Here is a 19,383-nt window from a genome sequence, read left to right as displayed (position 1 = left end):
TACTCTTCTGAGCACCAGGATTGTACTTGGGCTGCCATTCACACAGCTCTTGACTCTAGCTGCATATGTATCAAAAGATGGCCTAGTCGGCCATCACTGGAAAGAGAGGCCCATTGGACTCGCAAACTTTATATGCCCCAGTACAGGGGAACGCCAGGGCCAAAAAAAATGGGAATGGGTAGATAGGGAAGTGGGGGGTGGGAGGGTATGGGGGACTTTTGGGATAGCATTGGAAATGTAATTGAGGAAAATACGTAATAAAAAATATCAAAAATTAAAAAAAAAGGTGCTAGACTTCAGAGTCAGAGTCCTCTTGGTCTCAGGGCAAGTGCTTTACCAACTGAGACATTGTCCTAGCCTTTAGATACATTGTCAACTTGCTATCCTGAGTCAGGACAGCAAAGCTTACTGTTTACCTTCATGGCTAGCACATTGCACTTACAATGTGCAATTTCTTCTTCCTGGATACAACTTGATGAATAATATATATTTAAACACATTTTCTTTTTTTAATTCTCCTTTTATTAGAAACATTCTTTTTTCATGTGATATACCCTGATTCCCTGCCCTTAGCCCCTGCTTCTCCTAATTCCTCCCCACATCTGTTCTCTGCAGATCCAGTTCCTTTCTGTCTCATTAGAGAAGTCTTGAAAGAGATAATAACCAGACATAACCAAATACAATTTAATAAGATAAAACAAAAACTATCACATCCAAGTTGAACAAGAGTAACCAAAAGAAGGGTAAGAGCACAACAGAAGGCTCAACAATCTACTTGTTCTCACGCACGGGAGTACAATACTGAGCTTACAGCTATGAGATATATGCAGAAGCTTTGTGCTTTCAGCTTCACTGTAGATGGGTTTCTATGAGTTGCTCAGTTGATGTAGTCTTGCTCTCCTTGTATCCTCCATCCCCCCTGTATCTTACACTCTCTCTGCCTTCTCACCTATGGGGTTCCCTAAGCTCTGAGGCAATGGAGACACCTCACTTAGAGCTATGTGATCCTAAGTATCTGGCTGTGTATTTGCTTTAATACATTTTGCAATATTAATTGGCCATTTGGCATTGTATTTGGGAGTCTGTTTTCTACTTGGATATAGTTATCATTATTAATTGGTTAATAATATTACCATGAACATAAATTCATTTATTGGTTTATCAAGCAACAGAGGAATATTTTCCTAGAATGGCATGTCTATTAAATGTGTTATGTTATTTAGCAAATATGAAAAGTTTTCATTTATAAATGTTATCAAAGAAATGTTGGAGTTTATCATTTTTCTTTTTTTATATTTTTATTAGGTATTTTCCTCATTTACATTTCCAGTGCTATCCCAAAAGTCCCCCATACCCTCCCCCCAACTCCCCTACCTACCCACTCCCACTTTTTGGCCCTGGCGTTCCCCTGTACTGGGGCATATAAAGTTTGAAAGTCTAATGGGCCTCTCTTTCCAGTGATGGCCGACTAGGCCATCTTTTGATACATATGCAGCTAGAGTCAAGAGCTCCGGGGTACTGGTTAGTTCATAATGTTGTTCCACCTATAGGGTTGCAGATCCCTTTAGCTCTTTGGGTACTTTCTCTAGCTCCTCCATTGGGGGCCCTGTGATCCATCCAATAGCTGACTGTGAGCATCCACTTCTGTGTTTGCTGTGTTTGTAACATTGTTTAGTTATGATAAATTTATGATAAAATTATGATAATTTAAGGAATAAAAAGGTTATTTTTATTTAGGATTCCAGGAAGTTAGTACAAGAATGACAGAAGGCACAATGGCAGAAACAGGAAGCTGGTTGATCATATTTCTACCTATACCATGGAAGCAGAGAGCAAGAAGGAAGGGAACGGGACTATAAATGCACAAACCACACCCCAATGAGATTCTTCTGTCGTACCACCTAAAGAATGCACAACATCCCCAAACTGCCATCAGCTAGGGGACAAGTGTTTAAATACATAGAACAAAGGGGCTCATTTCTCATTTAAACCACTGCATTTATGTACTTTTACATAGGCATAGGGAGATGCAATCTCTAGTATTTTGTCATTCTTAATTTTCTGGTCATGACTTTCTCTGTCTCTATGTCTCATTCTCTCTGTCTCTCTCTGTCTCTCTGTCTCTCTCGTGTGTGTGTGTGTGTGTGTGTGTGTGTGTGTGTGTGTGTGTATGTGTGTGTGCATTGACAATTGTCAAGAGTTTTGGTTGTTTCCTTTTACTATATAGGACCAAGGGAAGGGATTGAACTCAGTTCACCAGGCTTGATAGCAAGTCTTTTATCCACTGAGATACTTCATCAGCCCTGTCTATGATTACTCTTCAGAAATAATGTAGATAATCAGTTTTTGCTTGAAATTTACTGAGGTGCATTTAAACTGCTGTCTAGGCAAAAGCATATCTGACATTTTTAATCCAATGTTCTCATTGTTCTTTATATATTAACATAATTGTGAACAGGCTTAGGTGAGTTGAGTTTTAGTACTTAGAAAGGATATTACTTTTTAAATAATTTTTACTATATTTGGAAAAGTTATTAATTTATCCTTTCTTGATAAATTACTTGCTGAAGTTTTTCTTTATTTTTTCAAATTTTTTACACTCCAGATTTTATTCCCCCCATCCACCCACGACTGTTCCACATCTCATAACTCCTCCCCACAACCTTGTTTTCACGAGGACTTCCCCACCCCCCACTCTACCTGACCTCTAAACTCCCTGGGGCCTCCGGTCTCTTGAGGGTTAGGTGCATCATCTCTGATTGAACACAGACCCGGAAGTCCTCTGCTGTATGTGTGTTGGGGACCTCATATCAGCTGGATTATGCTGCCTGGTTGATGGTCTAGTATCTAAGAGATATCAGGAGTCCAGGTTAATTGAGACTACTGGTCCTCCTACAGGGTTGCCCTCCTCCACAGCTTCTTCCAGCCTTCCCTAACTCAACCACAGAGGTCGGCAGCTTCTGTCAATTGGTTGAGTGCAAATATCTGCATCTGACTCTTGTTGGGTCTTCCCGAGAGCAGTCATGATAGGTCCCTTTTTGTGAGTGCTCCATAGCCTCAGTAATAGTGTCAGGCCTTGGGACCTCCACTTGAGCTGGATTCCACTTTGGGCCTGTCACTGGACCTTCTTGTCTTCAGGCTTTTCTCCATTTCAATTCTTACAGTTCTTGCACACAGGAACAATTATGAGTCAGAGTTTTGACTGTGGGATGGCAACCCACTCCCTCATTTTATGTCCTGTCTTCCTGTTAGAAGGGGACTCTATATAAGTGCCCTCTCCCTATTGTGGGACATTTCATCTAAAGTCCCTCCCTTCAAGTCCTGAGAGTCTCTCACCTCCCAGGTCTCTGGTGTATTCTGGAAGGTTCCCCATCCTCCTACCTCTCGAGGTTGCCAGTTTCCATTCTTTCTGCTGGCCCTCAGGGCTTCAGTCCTTTTCCCTCATTCAGTACCAGATCAGGTTCCCATCTCCCTCCCCACACCCTGTCCACTTTCCATCCCAGGTCCCTCCCTTCCTCCCCACTTGTGATTGCTTTCTTCTCCCTCCAAAGTGGGCCTGAGGAGTCCTCACTTGGCCCTTCATCTTGTTGACCTTTTTTTTTTTCTTTCCTTTTTGGGGAATAGGAGGAGGTCTATATGTACTTATTATTGAGTACATACTATGGATGTCCTTTTGATTCTTAGTTACCTCACTCAGAATTTGCTGATGTTTTTCACATATAAACTATTACCATAATTTTCATAATCCATCTTTGTAATTAATTCATATCATTTAACTCCAACACACGATTACACCATTATCGCTGTTACAAAACAATTGGTCTTACCTTCTTTTTCCTGCTTTGTCATTCCTCTCAGACTACATAATAAGCCTTATGAACTTCAATTCACACTATTATCGTGCTAACAAAGTGTTCCTCCTATGTTGTGCCATTAGATTATTTTACCATATATACATTTGGGAGATTTTTATGTGGTCTATCTTGAGCAGTGTATGCTGTAAGATATACTTAGTTAATGCCCTACTTTTGAACCACTCCTATTTTGCCAAAATCGATCCTACTAGAGTGCATTATTCATGGGGTTTTATTGCATTCTATGTGTTAATATTTTATTTACAACTTTGTATCAATATTTATATGTAAATTTTCATCTGTAAGAAACATTTGGCCAGCATTGCACTACTGTGTAAATAAACAAAGAACTTATCACATTCCTGTGGGGTGCTGAAAGGCTATGTAAACAGTGTTTAGTCTTCAATATTTGACTTAGGTTCTAAGAATTCATGAGAGTATTCCCTTGCGGTCATCCAAGAAGCAGGCATGCCACTGGAAAGGGTCAGCAATTTTATAGTCTCAAGAGTCTACCTCAGGGGCTTACAGCTTTAAGCTATGTCCCAGCTCCACAATTTCCCAAAACAGTATCTATAAATAGAAAAAAGTATTCATAATACAAATATATTAGGAACATTTAAAATGTAACTCACAATATATATTTAAAATATAAATCTTTACCATAAGAATTTTATTAGTCAAATTCTTTTGAAGTTAAACTTATTTATGTAGTTGTTTTCACTACTCAGTTTGTGTGTGTGTGTGTTTGTGTTTATATCTGAGATATCTTGTAGATCCAGCCCAGCCTGGTGAACCCATTCTCCTGGGAATACCCTGCCTGCACACTCCATAATCTTCATACATTGCAAGTGTCCCTTATACCAGAGTCTGAAGCAATGTACTCCAAGTTGTAAAATATTTCATTATTCAAACTGGCTAAAAGAACTTATGTCTGCCATATCAGAAAGCACTGGAAGCTATTCTTTGGACTGGAGAGAGAAACAACCAAACCAAAAGATCTTAGACAGTAGACGAAGCTATAATTACTGAAAGACAAAGTTCAACTAAGAATACAAATACATAAAATAATCTACAATCAAAAATCAACTTCAGTAGTAACTTTAGATTATAATGGCCTTTAATCCCCCAATTAAAAGACAAAGGCTGTATCAATGAATTGAGGAACAGTATCCATCTTTCTGTTATCTTCAAAACACTTATCTTAGTTCTAAAGATAGAAATTACCTTAAGGTGAAAGAATAAAAAAAAAAAAAAGTATTCCAAGGAAGTGGAAGTAAGAAGGGAGCAGGAGTTGCTATCTTAATATCTGATAAAAGTAAACTTAAAAACTAATTGGGAGAGATAGCAAAGCACAATTGATTCTAGTCAAGGAAACAATTTAGCAAGAAGACATTATAATCTAAAATATATGTGCATCCAACTCTAGTGGATTAAATTTTATAAAAACATGAACTACATAAATTAAAGATGAACATTAAAACCCATCTGTTGATAACAGATAGGTCAAAAGATAGGTCATCTTAAAGAAATAACCAGAGAAATATAAGAATTAGGCAGAATAACAAATAAGCCTGATAGATCTTTATAGAACTTTCTACTCAAACATAAAAAAATGTACATTGCATTTAGCAATACATGTAAAATCGCTAAAATAGATCACAGGCTGTGACATATACAAATCTCACCACATTCAGAAATATTGAAATAACTCTTTGTATCTTATATAAACACAACAAAATTAATTCGAAATTGACAACAAACAAATCTCCAATGAACACTTAAATTCACAGAAATTTAAAAGCTTACTACTGGAAAATGAGTGGATCAAAGAAGAAACCAAGAAAGGAATTAAAAAAACAAACAACAAAACAACCCTAGAAGTAAAGAAAATTAAACACAGCAAAACCACTCCTCTTGGACACATTGAAAGCAGTCCTATGAGAGAAATCTTTAACTATTTACATTAAAATGCCAGAAAGAGTACAAATAAATGACATATTCATGGAAAAAGGGTTAGAAAAACCATAAACAAATCATATATACATGTGGTAGATAATAAATAAAATATCACAACAAAAATGAATAAAATAGAAACAAAGAAATAATACAGATAATCAGTAAAAACTTGTTCTTTGAGAAAATTACATAATATTAACAGATCTTTGATCTAACTAACCAAAAGCAAAAGCGAACTGAATCAAATTAACAAAATTGGAATTAAAATAGAAAACATTACAATAGATGCCAAAAAAAAATGTACCTAAACTATAGTTAGTTAAATAATCTAAAAAAAATGGACACATTCATCACTTAATCTTAAGCATTAACGATAAACTACAAAGAGACTAACAGCCTAAACAGACATACAACAAATAAGGACATTGAACCACCGTCCAAAGTCTTCTGAATAAAACAATTTCAGGCCAAGATGGAGTCCTAGCTCAATTCTTGAAGACTTTCAAAGATCGACAACAAATACTTCCTCAATTGTTCAAAAGAGAAAACTAAGCAGAAGTAGGACTCCAAATTCCTTATATGAAGCCAGGATTACTCTAATACCCAAACTGGGAAAAGACACAACAAAACAATAAAATCTGTAGGCTGATATCCATGATGGACAAGGTGCAAATATTATCATAAAAACTCCTACAAACTTAATGCATACATTATTAAAATAAATTATCCCCATAATCAAGTTTGCTTTATCCCCAAGGTTCAAGACAGTTTCACATATGTGAATCTATAAATATAATAAGCCATATAAATGGCTTATTTAAACTCAAAATATCACGTGATCATCTCAGTAGATTCAGAAAAACATATTTGACAATACATAATATGCCTGTGTGATATGTTTTAAAAAATATACTAGCTCAGCATAATAGAAGCTATATATAACAGAATTATCATAGACAGAAAAAATAACTAGAACCAATCCTATTTAAATCAGCAGTGAGAAGGAATTGACCTCTGTCCCCACACTTTTCCATACAGTGCTCCCGCATTAACCGAAGCAATAAGAGAAGGATATTATAATGAGAAAATAAAAAAAAAAACAAATTATCTCTAGCCATAGATAATATGAGCTTATTCATAAGCAATCTCAAAATTCCACTAGAAAAATGTGTAGAAATAATCAACAATTTCAGCAATGTAGTAGAATACAAACTCAAAGTACAAAGACTGGTAGTCTATCTATACACCAAAAAATAAACACTCTGATGAAGGGCTCAAAAACATATTCCCATTCATAATAGCCTCCAAGAAAATAAAGCAGCTAGTTGTATACCTAACTGAGGAGTTGAAAGAACTATAGTTAAAAAAAAAGGGGGGGGAAGGGTTGTTAGGATTAATATTGTAAAAATAAACATTTTATTCAAAGCTATTTACAGATTCAATGAAACCTCAATCAAAATTCTCATAGTATTCACACAGTTCTTTTTTTTTTTTTATTTCTAAAATTCTTATGGAACCACAGAAAAGCTTAGTCAAAGTAGTCCTAAACTAAATGAACAATGTTAGAGGGATTGCCATTCCAGATCGGAAGATATATTACAATTATAATAATAAAAACAGCATGACTCTGGCACAAAAGCAGACTCATAGGTCCAGTGGAATAAAACAGAAACCCTAGACATGTGTACATGCAGCTATAGCCACCTAATATATTGACAATTATGCAAAAAATATATTAGAAAAAATGGTTAAAACTGTTGTTTCTGTTAATATATATGCATATGAATATGTGTATGTGTGTTCATGTATATATGCATCTATGTATGTGTATGATGTATGATTTTATGGGTGAAACTGTTTTTACATATTTGTTTGTTATATGTGATGTATGTTGAGTGTACATGTGATACATTTTAGTGTATATACATGTGTATATATATATAGATATATATATATATACTTGGTAGGTGTTTATTTTTTACTAATATGTAATATGTGTATATCTGTATGTCTGTGCTTATGATTGATATGTATGTCATGTGGTGTCAGAAAGAAGATAGGAGTCTTCATTCTATAGAAGCATTAGTAGTTTCTCAGTAAAGCATTGATTTTAAAACTGTGTCAGAGCCCTTAAGATATTGTTCAGTCAATAAACTGTTGCTGTGTCAGTATGAGGACCTTTCAGGTCCTGAGCACTCACGTAAAAAGTCATTTCCTATACGCACCCACCCACACTAAGAAATATATGAAACACACATAACATCCCCCACAAAATATCACACAGAGAGACACAAGGATATCAACATATACTAAACAATTTGCCTTTATGTTTTTCAGGAAACATTATATTTACTGTGTTTTTAAATGAGTCATTACATGCTAAGCAGTCCTTTATTTATGAAGCAGGGTTTTACTATCATATCTGTCATATATATATATATATATATATATATATATATATGTATATATGCATGTGTGTGTGTATGTATAGTCGTTAATTATGACCACATTTTTTGCACTTCTAAAGAGATAAGAAAAGCAATCAAAACCCTTTTCAGGACTTTTGATGCAAATTAAGAAATATAAAAAAAGGAAACAGTGCAGGTGCACTGAGTTACTTGCCTCAGTTAGTTGTGTGTTCCTGATGCTGATCACATATATGTTTCCTCCATGGAGTTATTGGTGATTGCTTTCTTGCTTGGAAGGATGGAGCATGACAGTTCCAGAAGTGTCTTGGGAGCAGATATTGTGACAGAGCAGATGGAGGGCGCCAAGCCTCGTCACAATGGATATCTTCAAATAATAGAAAATTTAACAAAGACTTACTTCTAACTAGTTTTGTTCCCAGGGAGACCCTTTATTAATTACCCTTCCTCTATCTTGGAATGAAGCACAAGTGTTTAAAGATGGCCTTGAGAAGTGTTTTCAGTTAATTAAAGTATACTTCGTTCCTAAGTGTGTTTTATTTCTTCTTACAAGAAGACCAGATGTCATTATAAAAGAGACACATGTGACTGACTGTTCCAGACTCAAAATCAATGGCATCCTTCTTTCTATCTGCATATAAAAATTGATTTTAATAAGGTATAGTTAAGGACAAATTGTTACCTTTGTAGCCTGAGACATTTTGAATTATTGCTGTCTAATGTAACAATGTATTTGTGAACAAGTACTTTCAAAAACTGGGGTTGAATTTATAATAGAGAATGAGAGAAACTCCATTTGCAAGTATACTTGATTTTTTGTTAATTTATGTAACTATAAAAATAATGTGCTTCTTAAGTATGTTTTCAATCCTATTTTTATCCATGAGTTAAGATGTTCAAGACTGAATAAAGCCTATCTCATATAACACACACGTGGTTGCACACCAAGTCACTCTTCAACCATTGGCTCCTCTGTCAAGAGCAGAATGAATCCTGATAATTAACTACTGCTTATGCTTCTCACTAGCAATTTTTTCAGCATCTTCAATAGTTTCCTCTGCTTTCACTTTTCACTTAGATATAGAAAACCCGAGCTCAAGAGTTTGGAAGCACAGTCTTTAGTGCCATTCTAAAAGCGACAAGGATGAGGATGCTTTTGTGTGACACACTGTGGGGCTCACTTTTATCCAGAACTGACTTACATATACATTGAAACATGAGCCAAAAGACTGCATTAGGACACATGAAAGGCAGTCATTTCAAGGTTCCTTTGGAATGGCTTACTCAAGAGTGACTGAGTACTCAAAGCCTTGGCTATGGAGAAGGTGCGGGAGCGGAGCTAAGAAAGAATCGTTATCTACTTGATGCAGGGGAGAGTGATTTGTTTAAATTATTTTCTCAGAGTAGATTATTAATGCAGGAGAGAGTGATTTGTTTAAATTATTTTCTCAGAGGTGACAGAGTAGATAGAAATGACACTATGGAGAAGAAGACAGAAGAAATGTGATTTCAGGCAAGGTATAGAGATCAGAACATTCTGAAACATAGGAATCTTTTCATGACATCTTTGTTTCTATTAATACAACACAGAAATTTATATAGCTTATATCAATGGAGTTTGATGTGTGTGTTTTCTAAATTTTTAATTTATATTTTTATCCCACTTCCTTCTCTGAAATACCATCTGTTGATTTCATAAAACAGAAACCACTTGTGTTATCAAAATGCATGCTACTATGTATTCTGCAGGCTCTGGTGTTTGCTGCTTTTGTCTCAGACCCCACCATCAACACCTCAAAACCTTCTGCCAGCTTACAATCCTTGAAACAAGATAAACAGTGGGAAAACTCCAAAGCCTCTTTTAAAAATAATATCCTACACATAGACTATAGAAAGCTTTCTATGCAAATCTTATTATTCAAACTTAATCTTTTAAAATTTACATGCTAAAAGATTTTCTACAAATTCTGTCAACTCATTTTAATATCTGAAACCTCACTTCAGTGCGGTGTATTTTTAGTAATTTTAAACACCTTATTCCATGCGACCATTATAGAAATCTCTATTTCAAATGTTTACAGATCCAAATGAGCTTCTGAATCACACAATGGTTAAGTAGCTTGCCTAAGACTAGAAAGCAGGAAATCCACATTTCAATTAGGATTTAATTCAGAGTTCTGACAATTTGTGGGTTAAACAGAACAGCCCCATTCAAATGAGAAGTCCATATGAAGGCAGTCGTAGCCTCTGTGAATTCACAGAAGCACAGGGAGCCTATAGCTGGATACTAGCTTGGCCACAGGGTAGGGCCCAAATATTCCTGTCTTCGAAGTGGCAGTGGTCCTTCTACCATCTATATCCAGTATCTAGAGTCAGTTTTTCCTTTCAAAAATTAAAGCCTTGGGAAAGGGACCTCTGAACTGATACCATAATGTCCTGTGCCACTTCTACCTTCTATCATCAGCAAGAGAGACACAGCTTCAGTGTCATTCTTCCTATCTCTCACTCTTCCTAGCATTGGCCAGGTTTCTTTTGGGTCTGCAGTTGGCCTCGATGGAACAGGAGGATGTCTAGTATGTGATGCCATCTGAAGTTTAGCCTTTTGTGATAACAATGTCTGTATCTCTACACTATAACACTATGATGATGAGTTGATAAACTCAGCTGAATTTGAATTTTCAAAAGCTACTTATCAAATTAATAGTGAATTGGGATATACTTCTTCATGGCTACTTAAAGTTTCACTATTCGCAAATTAGTGCCAAAGTTGATTTCTTTAACACAATTATACATTTTCTGGATGTAAAAAAATCTTAAAGATAAGCAATTCACCCTAAAAAATAGGTTTAGCACAGTATAAACACTTGAATTATCTCCATCACCACACAAGTCTACAGCAGTGGATGATTAAATTCCTCTTTCCATATGCTGCTTCTAAGAGTTTGAAGATCAGAGATTTCTGTCCTTCACAAGTGAGTGTCTAGTTTTCAGGGATCATATCCTCCCTGACTCAAAACTCTCCATCCATGGGCAGCCTCTCATGCTCCTCAACACATTCCTTCTGTGTGCTAATAATATTCAGGTTCATTTGAAGTCTCAGTCTCCAAAATTTAGGAATATGTCAGTTAGGCCTCTACCATATGAGAGATAGGTTCATGTGAGGCATTTCTCTGTCCCCCAACTGTTCTAAACCTGCCACTCTGGGGATGCAGGTTTTCTTTTGCTCTTTCCTTACCAGCATTTAAAAAAAGTCAAATACTAGTCATAGAAAAAGTAGAAACATCTGTAAAACAATTTTTTTGTACAATTCTTCATGGGGAGAATGACTGTGGAGAATGACTGTGAGCACTGAAAGGCAAGGCTATTAACCGCCTGTTTTAAAACCAATAGAAATAGCTTTGTGAAGTACTCAACACGGAGAGGAGGTAAGGAAATTTCATTTCTGTTCAGCAACCGGTTTCCAAGGTGAGTCTCCCCACAAAAACATGAAGAAGTGATTTCAGGGCATTGGGCTTCCTTGTGACTTCCTGAAAACAATGGACTCTTTCTGCTCATTTCCCCGTGCTTTCCTCTCTCAGGCCCCATTTGTTTTCTGTGTGAACTGATTTGAAACAATCTGACTTCTTCCAAAACAAAAAATAAACCAACAAAAAATTTATATCATTTTATTGAAACTGTGAAAGCGCTTGTTTATGTAAAATGTGAAGCTCTGCAGTGGATAACAATTATCTTCCAAAGTGGATAAAACACTGTTGCATACAAATATATTGCAGCTCAAAATTACATCTCTTGGATGCTGGAAAAGAAGTAACACTAAGAAAACAAATAAGGCAATATTACATCCTGCTGCAGTCCCTCGGTGGGCTGCGTGATATTTCTTCATGAATAAAGATGGAGTAAACCACATTTGTAGCATAATAAGAAAAGGTAATTAGTGTCATCTATTCACCACTGTTAGAGTTTGACTATAGCAATTTGATTACGTTTATCACATTTTAAACTTTGAGTAAGTTTTTCAGCTCTGTAATCCAGTTAGTGCTGAAGTGTGGAGAATATAAGTCAGCTTCCCAGTATGATTGATGAGCATGAACTCGGAGAGATAGGACTATTAAAAAATAAAAAATAAAAAATAAAAAAAAGAAGGGAAGGGGTGAAAAAGAATTGCAATATAGATAATACTGGTTGGTTTTAAAGTGTTTTTTTTTTTAATATAAGTAAGTTTGAATCTACAACACAAATTACATCTTACATAAAAACAGTAGTGCCTAAACAATGACAAAAGAAAGTGAGTATGTGGGTAGTGTCATAAGAAAGAGGGAGAGACAGACAGAGAGAGATATAGACAGAGAAAGACAGAAAGAGAGAGACAGAGAGATTCAGAGACAGAGAGAAAGACAGAGAAACAGACAAAGATAGAGACAGAGACAGACAGACAGACAGACAGTGAGAATAGGTCCATGTGTCTATATATAATAAAAAAATGATATTTAGTATACATATCTCATTCAATATGGGCATAATAGCAAACTAGGTTTTAATTTCAAGTTAAAATCACCTAAGTAAAGATGACTTACTTAGTTTTACTTAGTAAAACATAATTATTGTAAGATGTAAGACAATTAACTTCCTTTTGGTCATTTTAGGGTTTAACACTTGAACTACAAGTGAATAAGTGAAATATCAGTCTCATATTCATAATTTCTGATCATAGATTCATTACTGGAGTATATTAGACTTTATTTCATATATAATGCTGTAATACAATCAATCTTATATGAATCAGGATTATTTTGGATTCCATTAAAAAGAATTACTTGTACTCATAGCTGTTCCAGATGGCCTGTGGTGATTAAAGAGTAAGAAATTAGGAAACTGAAGGTAGAAGATGTTTAATATAGGAAGGCCACATATGAAGGCATCAGAGTGGTGACAAAGAAAGAAGAGGAGAGGGGAGGGGAGGGGAGGGGAGGGGAGGGAGAGAGGAAAGAGAGAGAGAGAGAGAGAGAGAGAGAGAGAGAGAGAGAGAGAGAACAGCAGTCTATGCAGACACTTTAGAAATAAATTAATAACTGGGAGGCTCGAAGGGCCACAGTAGTGCAATGTTTAAATGAACTTGCTCTTGTAGAGGTCCCAACTTTCCCCCAAGCAGCTACTTCAGATCTATCACTTCACTTGGGAAAGATCTGCTAGACACTCTGGTCTCTATGCACATCTTTAAGTACATGCACAAACTCACTAACAACTAATATATACACATAATTAAAAGTAAAAATAAAGTTTTCAAATAAATTAGTCATTGGGGTATGGGCATGATGCCAAGTGCCTCTTCTGGACTCACATTGTCCAAATGATTCATTGGAATTCTGTCAAGTGAGTTTGTATTCAGAGAAATTTGTGATCACCAAGTAGCAAACAGCAAGAGCTAAGTCACTTATTTGTTAACTATGAGAAAAGGAAAATAAAAACTATAGTAATTTTGAAAGAATAGTCAAGATGAACACACCAAGGAACTAAAATTATTAGTGATGTTGACAATAGGGAGAAGAGAATTCTAGGCAGAGGGCACAGCAAATGTAGGGACATCTAGATCCCCTATGCTTCCCATTGTTTGTGTGGCACTGCTACTGAGATGTGAATGGGCAACCAATCTGGCTCTAGAACACAGGACACAAAAGCTCAAATCAGTGCACCAATTAGTTCTTTTGGGTTATTTAGAAGAATATGAATGAGAGATTACTTTGGGAGCAGAAATATCTCAAAATATCACCCTGGCATTACTGACAACTCATAACACCTAAAAACCTGGACCACATTCAATGTCTTACAGGCAGCTCAACAGGTTGAAGACTGACTCTGAGGCACCCTTCATAGTTGGAGCCTTTTCCAAAGTAGCCCAGCTCATTTCTGCTTCCTCTAGGAAGCTTCCTTCATCTCTGTTCTCTCCCAAGTGGCTTAATTGACCTGAGCCCCTTTTTTAGGCAGCTCACTGTGCAGGAGAATGTCTCTCAGCAGTCTCTTATGCTAGAAAAAGCAGGGGCCTAGTGAATCTGGTCCTTTTCATGGACTTCCTGAAGCTATTGAGTTATTTACTTCCTGAGCTTGTCTGCAGGATGGAATGTTTCATGTCCCTTTAAACTACCCTGTGGGTTCACCTGTGTTTTTACCAACCTGTTTTCTTAAGGAGCTTTCCTCTGAAATTATTGGTTTTTATCTCAGAGAAAACTAATACACAAAAGCAGAAACAATAACAACAGCCACAACTGCAACAGCAAAAACAACAGCAGTAGCAACAGCATCATCAACAACAACAAAACAACAAAACAACAAAAGACAGCCTTGTTTTTTCCATAGAAAAATACTCTTCTGATTTCTATATCATTCATCTATTTATATGCATACATTTTAACATAGTAAGTTTTAATTTCAGGTAATCTTAGATTCTCTGTAACCCTGATTGGAAATTACATTTTACTGTGAATTTGCTGTCGTTGAGCACTCCCCATAACACAGGCAGACACACATTCACAGACACACAACTTTAATAATCACATCTTCAAATTCATTCATAATTTTAAAGTCAGCTTATTGTTGATGCTTTGTTTTCCCCTGAGTTAGATATTTACATTAAGTCACTCCTCATGTTCTTTGGCTTTTGACAAATGTTTAATGATTGTCATCTATCTTTGCAATATTAAGAGAATATCACCACAGCCTGAGAAATTCTTTCAAACTTACTGTTAATTTCTCCCCCAATATTGAGCATTGATATAAAACCACATCTCACTATCTCTGTAACTTTCCACAGTATTGCATTGTTTGTATTATTCAGTTAGCAGCCTTTAATTAGATTAGGATATCTTCACTTTATTCTTTTGTATTTATTTCCTCTTACGTTTTCACAACATAATAACTCATTTCTTTTAAAAATTGGGTATTCCATTGTATGAATGCATAGCAGTCCATTTATCTACTGACCCTTAGAAGAATATCTTGTTTGCTCTTAAATGTTTTCGGTGATGAACGCATTTGTTTTAATGAACATGTTTCAGTTATTATAGGAAATACATGTGGGATTTCTATACATATATAAACTGCATTTTAATTTACAACTTCCCTCTCTTTTTCCCTTCTCCTTCTTGCTGACATACCACTTGATTTCAGGTGTGTGTGTGTGTGTGCACATTCATGAACATGTAAGTGTGCATGTGATCACTTGATTTTAGATAGAGTTGCTAGCATGAACATTGATAAGAAACATGCATTTTAAATACATTTAAATACAGAGAAAACAATGTTACTGCAAGATGTTATAACAATGTATTTAAGTATGCAAGGAACTGTGAAAATATTGTTCATGGTGACTCTGCATTTTCCCTTTAAGAATAAGGGAGAGTTTAAATCATTCCATATCTCTGTGAGTGGCTGGCTATTGTCACAGGTATGTGTAGCTTCCTCACTGTCCTTTCCCTTGCAGATCAATGAGACATCTTTTCACATGCATTTTTACTATATATAATCTCCATAAAGCATGTGTTCATTTGAGTTTTAATTGTTTTGTTTTGTCTTATTTTTGAAATTTTAGAATACTTTATAAGCTTTCCACAAGACTTTTATTAGACATCTTTTATGGAGACAATACCATTCATTCATGAATTGTCTTCATATCATTTAACTTATCTTCAGAATGAATCTTTAGTTTTAGTGAGAAACATTCTATTTTCATGAATCTTATCTTTAGACAGACAGTTCTTTTTTTTTTTTTTTTTTTTTTTTTTTTTTTTTTTTTTTTTTTTGGTTTTTCGAGACAGGGTTTCTCTGTATAGTCCTGGCTGTCCTGGAACTCACTTTGTAGACCAGGCTGGCCTCGAACTCAGAAATCCACCTGCCTCTGCCTCCCTAGTGCTGGGATTAAAGGCGTGCGCCACCACGCCTGGCTATGAATCTTATCTTTATAAAAATACAGAATTGAAGAACTGATACATGTGTATATATATATATACACACACATATAGATATTCATGTTACATTTATTTTTTTTAAGATTGTGAGAAGAGTGTGGGCATATGTGTGCCATGTTGTGGGACTGGGAGTTGGGTAGACTATCTGGTAAACAGACAGATAAGAGAGAAAGACCATGTCTATTTAATAAAAATCATGAACTTCCAAGATGGCTGGCTTCTTTCTCACGCCTCTGACCTCAGAAAATGCTTGGAAGTTTAAAACAAAGGCCTTGCTACCTTTTGTTTCCCACAGGTAGACCCACTACTGGACTGACTTACCAATTTGAAGACCTAGATCAGGATATGTTACACAAAAGTTTTGGGTCAATCAATCAATCTATCTTTCTTCAAACTGATGTTACTTTCCCTAAAGTAGGGGAAGAAAACACTTCAGAAACTTATAAAGAACAGTTCTCAAGAAGAGACTGGATTTTTGTCTCCCTGAACCCCCAACACACACATACAGAACCCTAGATTTTAAGTGCTCTTCTATAAAATGTATGCGGAGGACAAAAACAACAACTTGCAGTAGGTGATTCTCCATTTATTCCCTGAGGATTATGGGAATATGACTCAGGGCATCAGTTGTGGTGGCAAGTTCCTTTTTGGGCTGAGCTCAGAGTGTATTTACAATACCTTAAAGATATTTTTAGAGCTTATTTTTTTTTTACATTACCGTCAGGGGTATGGAGATTTAAATATACATGGGTTTAAACTTTCCTCTTAAGGATATTGGTTGTGCTAAAATAATTGATTTAAAGGTCTTCTTTCATTTATTGTTATGTCTTTTCTCCTATATAAAACAAAGATATATTGACTATGTTCATACTCAGTTTCAAGGATTTCTTATCTATTTCATTCATTTCCTTGTACATTAATTTATCATTACAGCATCATCTTAATATGGGAAACTTTAGAGGAAGTGTTGAAACCAGGTGATTTTGTTCCTACAGTCCTTACAATAGTGACTCTTCATGTTAACAGATATTGAATGTATTCTATGGTCTATTTGATTCTTTTATAGTTTTCTTGGATAGATTTTTCACATACTTTGTTAGTTCTGTATGAATTTCCTTTCACTTTTAGGTAAATTTTAATATTTCATATTCAACTTATTTTTTGCTGAAATATGGGATATCAATGACTACTGAAAGTTAACTTTCCACAGTTAGTACTATCTAGAACCATTTTATAATCACTAAATACATTCAGGAATTTCTTATTATTATTTTTGAATTTTGCAGAACTTTTTGTTAGACATGTAATATTTGTATTCTTTGATTCCCTTGATAGATTGGCTAGGACTTCTAGTACCATGCTGAAAGTCAGTGGTTACTGAAAATGTCTTTATCTTGTTCCTCATATTAGTAGAAAGGTTCTGAGGTTTTCTGCAGCTATGATGTGAGTAGTAGTGTTTTCTTAGATGCTGTTTATCATATTGAGTATATTCCCATTAACTCAATGTGCTTACAGTTTTATAGTTTTATAGTTAAATAAATACTTGGATTTTGTTAAACATTCTTCTCTATATATTAACAGGATAGTGTGATACTTTCTTTTTAATCTTACTGATGCAAGCAAATGGGTTAATTTTAACTATTGAATAATCCTTACATACACTATATAAATCCCACTTGATTGGCATACATTTGTACTCATGTATTTTCTGGTTTACTTTCTAAATATTTTACAGATATAATTACCATTCACATTCATGAGATGTGTTTATTGATCTGTAGTTTTTATTCTTGTAAAGTGTCAGTTGGTTTGGGGATTAGAGTAGTTGAGAATGAATAAAAACATCACTAAAATGTAGTCTTTCAATTTGTTCAGACTTGAAGTGAACAATGTTTCTACTTTACATATGGTAACAAGGAAGTGACTTGATGATATCCAGTTCTTAGCTGAGTTTACAGATGCTAAAACAGCTTTACTCATAAGTCTAATGTCTGGAGTTTTTATGTAGTAGTTCAGCATTCTGAGAGTGCACAAATTGAGGTGTAGAAGAAACATTATGCCTGTTTTAAGAGACACATATTATGCATTGTTTGTAATGAAGCAATAGAAAGCAGTAGTTGAATATCTACTTAGAAAAATATATTCCTGTAAGTTGGATTGGGTCAAAATGATCTTTTCAGTTCCCCTTGGAGATGGCAAAGGGTCTTAAGTGAAGCTAAAGTAAGGGCACCTGCAGTATGTAATGACAGAAGAATGAGCGATTGCATCCTGGCACCCAGTATGGAAAAAAAGGGAAAGTGCATCCAACAGATTCATGGATTTGTTTGGGGAGAACCTGGGACGTGCCATGTGATTTCTAATTCTCTCAAAAAATCTGCAAAGAGAATTAAGTTAGGAAGTAGGGCATCTGTTACAGAACACAACAGTGGCGAGAAGCTGTTCTGAAACAACTTACACTCCTGATCACTTTAGACAGCTCGTCTCCAGAGTCCTCTGAATCTACATTCACTTCAGTGAGGATTCTCCTCCTAGAGTGCTTTGCAAGTCCATAGCAGGTATCAATGCAGCATATTGAAAAGTGCTTATAGCATGTTATTTATTTACATATTCTATATCACAGCTAAAATTGTTTAGTAAGAGAAAGTCCAAACTTGCTTGCCACCTAATGGACCTAGATAGAAAATAGACAATAAATTTTAAATTTTTATACAAATATTTTTAACTATTAACATTGCAAAATTACAAAAGCCAATTACACTCTATAAACTAAAAAAAAAGGAGTCTGGATAAATGGTATTTACTTCAGTGATTTACATATTTAACACAGAGATTTAGTCATGATGATCCATCTCTGTGTTAAAGATCCTTTAATCAGAAGTATTACTTATCTTTTTATCCTTATTTTTTGAAAAATGAGTATCTATTTGCATAAATGTCAAAGAAACACTACACAGAGTGACTTTGTGTCTTGCAGATAACTTGCCATTATGACAAATTTATCTTTGAAATGCTGTCATTTACGTTTTCTAAGCATATTCTCTTTTATGTAATGGCACAGTCGTTAGCTTAGAGCAATTAGTACCAACCCAGTATTATCACTTACTATGCAGAACCCACATTCATTCCATTCATTTACTTAAAATATCAGTTTTAAATAAAAAATATTACTCCTGGTTTTGTACAGTAATT

The sequence above is a fragment of the Mus caroli genome, chromosome 18 (assembly GCF_900094665.2).
Source record: "Mus caroli chromosome 18, CAROLI_EIJ_v1.1, whole genome shotgun sequence".
Classification (NCBI taxonomy): domain Eukaryota; kingdom Metazoa; phylum Chordata; class Mammalia; order Rodentia; family Muridae; genus Mus; species Mus caroli.
This window is presented reverse-complemented; position numbering follows the sequence as displayed.